This window comes from Triturus cristatus, unplaced genomic scaffold (genome assembly GCF_964204655.1).
Source record: "Triturus cristatus unplaced genomic scaffold, aTriCri1.1 SCAFFOLD_1182, whole genome shotgun sequence".
NCBI lineage: Eukaryota > Metazoa > Chordata > Amphibia > Caudata > Salamandridae > Triturus > Triturus cristatus.
In genome coordinates, this window is record NW_028187468.1 from 24151 (window position 1) to 27500 (window position 3350).

The following is a 3350-nucleotide window of genomic DNA, read 5'->3' on the forward strand; positions in this document are numbered from 1 at the left end:
CGCGGCAGGACCCGGGACGGAGCCCGGGGTGGGGAGGCCGCCCTCCCCGGGGCCCCCAGGGGCCCGGCCGGAGCTCCGGGACCCAGACGAGCGAGGGGAGGCTCCCCGGCCCCAACGGAACCCCGTCCCGGGCCTTTGGCAGTGCCGCAGGCCGGGGGACTGGGCCCGGGGCCAAAGGCCTCAACCCGGGGCCCGGCCGGGCCCCTGGAACCAGCCGGGGCTCCGGGGACCGCAGGCGCAGGGGAAGCCTCCCGGGGCCCTCCGGACCCCTCCCCGGGCACCCTGCCACGCGGCAGGACCCGGGACGGAGACCGGGGTGGGGAGCCTGCCCTCCCCGGGGCCCCCAGGGGCCCGGCCGGAGCTCCTGAACCCAATGCAGCCACGGGAGGCACCCCGGCCGCAACGGAACCCCGTCCCGGGCCTTTGGCAGTGCCGCAGGCCGGGGGACGGCGCCCGGGGCCGGAGACCCCGACCCGGGGCCCGGCCGGGCCCCTGGACCCAGCCGGGGCTCCGAGGACCGCAGGTGCAGGGGAAGCCTCCCCGGGCCCTCCGGACCCTTCCCCGGGCACCCTGCCACGCGGCAGGACCCGGGACGGAGACCGGGGCGGGGAGGCCGCCCTCCCCGGGGCCCGGCCGGAGCTCCTGAACCCAATCCAGCCACGGGAGGCACCCCGGCCACAACGGAACCCCGTCCCGGGCCTTTGGCGGTGCCGCAGGCCGGGGGACGGCACCCGGGGCCGGAGACCCCGACCCGGGGCCCGGCCGGGCCCCTGGACCCATCCGGGGCTCCCGGGCGCGCAGGGGAAGGCCCTCCGGCCACCCTGCCACACGGCAGGACCCAGTTGCCGGCTGAGGACCGAGAGGGGTCCCAGAGTACCCTGTCCCTAGTAATCCGGAGGAAGGCTACCCCCCGTTCTTGAAACCCGCACGCTCCGAGTGACGGAGGGGACCCTAGGGGCGAACGCACCCGGCCTCCTGGAGCCCCGGCTGGGATCCGAGAGGCAAATGGACCCTCATCGGGACTTCCAGGCCTGGCCCTGCCATCTGGTCGCCCCATTGGAAAGCATTGCGCGCGACCAGATGGCCGAGGGGAAAGGAGCCACCAGGTGGCCGGCAACTGAAAGGACTCCCGCCTGCCCACCCACCAGGGGCTCGGGGTGGGGACTCTGCTTCCCGGCTGGGCCTCAGGCACGGGGAGGACCACCGGAGCTCTCGGGGCCTGGGCGTACCCGGGGGAGGACTGCCCGGGACCCGTGGAGCCCGTCCCTGGGCACTTTGCCATGCCGCGGCCCGGAGGAGGGAAGCCCCGGGGACCTGGGAGGATGTTGCCCGGGCGTAGCCCATCTGGTCCCCGGCAATGAACCGCACAACCCCAGCATGGGTGTTTCGGCATACCCTGCCCCTACTAATCCGGAGGAAGGATACCCTCCTTTCTTGTAACCCGCGCGCTGCGAGTGACGGAGGGGACCCTAGGCGCGGACGCGCCCGGCCTCCTGGAGCCCTGGCTGGGATCCGGGAGGCGAATGGACCCTCATCGGGACTTCCAGGCCGGCCCGGCCATCTGGTCGCCCCATTGGAAAGCATTGCGCGCGACCAGATGGCCGAGGGGAAAGGAGCGACCGGATGGCCGGCAACTGAAAGGGCTCCCGTCTGCCCGAGCCATAGCGGTAGGGCTCCCGCCTGCCCACCCTCACACCAAGGGCTCGGGGGGGGACTCTGCTTCCCGGGTTGGCCTCGGGCACGGGGAGGTCCACCGGAGCTCTCGGGGCCTGGGCGCCCGGGGGAGGACTGCCCGGGACCCGTGGAGCCCGTCCCTGGGCACTTTGCCATGCCGCGGCCCGGAGGAGGGAAGCCCCCGGAGGCCTTGGAGGATGTTGCCCGGGCGTCGCCCATCTGGTCCCCGGCAATGAACCGCACAGCCCCAGCATGGGTGTTCCGGCATACCCTGCCCCTAATAATCCGGAGGAAGGATACCCCCCTTTCTTGTAACCCGCGCGCTGCAAGTGACGGAGGGGACCCTAGGCGCGGACGCGCCCGGCCTCCCGGAGCCCTGGCTGGGATCCGGGAGGCGAATGGACCCTCATCGGGACTTCCAGGCCGGCCCGGCCATCTGGTCGCCCCATTGGAAAGCATTGCGCGCGACCAGATGGCCGAGGGGAAAGGCGCGACCAGGTGGCCGGCAACTGAAAGGGCTCCCGTCTGCCCGAGCCATAGCGGTAGGGTTCCCGCCTGCCCACGCAGGGCTCCGTGGCTGCAGGGCTCTGGGCCTGCAGGGCTCCGGGGCTGCAGGGCTCCGGGGCTGCAGGGCGCCGGGGGCTGCAGGGCTCTGGGCCTGCAGGGCTCTGGGCCTGCAGGGCTCCGGGGCTGCAGGGCTCCGGGGCTGCAGGGCTCTGGGGCTGCAGGGCTCCGGGGCTGCAGGGCTCCGGGGCTGCAGGGCTCCGGGGCTGCAGGGCTCTGGGCCTGCAGGGCTCCGGGGCTGCAGGGCTCCGGGCCTGCAGGGCTCCGGGGCTGCAGGGCCTTGGGCCTGCTAGGGTTCTGCAGGGCTCCAGGGCTCCGTGCTGAAGGGCTCCAGGGTCTGCAGGGCTTTGGGGCTGCAGGCCTCGGGGGACGCCCGGGAGACCCATGGAGCCCGTCCTGGGCACTTTGCCTCGCCGCGGGCTGGAGGAGGAAGCACCCGACGCCCCGGGGAAGTGTCGTCCGGGCTTGGCCCATCTGGTCCCCGCCTGAGAACCGCAATCCCCAGGAGGGGTGTCCCGGCATACCCTGCCCCTACTAATCCGGAGGAAGGCTACCCACCTTTCTTGTAACCCTCGCGCTCCGAGTGACGGAGGGGACCCTAGGCGCGGACGCGCCCGGCCTCCTGGAGCCCTGGCTGGGATCCGCGAGGCGGGACCCTCATCGGGACTTCCAGGCCGGCCCGGCCATCTGGTCGCCCCATTGGAAAGCATTGCGCGCGACCAGATGGCCGAGGGAAAGGTGCGACCAGATGGCCGGGACCGGAAGGACTCCCAGCTGCCCACACCGAGCCATAGCGGTAGGGCTCCCGACTGCCCTTGCAGGGCTCCGGGGCTCTGCACCAGGGTCCCTTGTCCCGGGCAGATGGACACTTGGCAGGCCGCAGGACGTGGGATCCCAGGCCCTGACCAAAAATCAGGAGGCCCGGGGCCGGTCCCTGCTTCTCAACACAGCCAGGCTGGGGAGGTCGGGGAGCCTGCCCAAGCACGAGGGACCCGTCCCGGGCACACAGTCCATGAGGTTGTGCGCTCGTTTTCCACAATTTTCTTCAGAATAGTGCGTAGTTGCGCTAGGCAAAGTCCGCCCAGCCCTACTCAGGATGTGCTCTCGTTTTC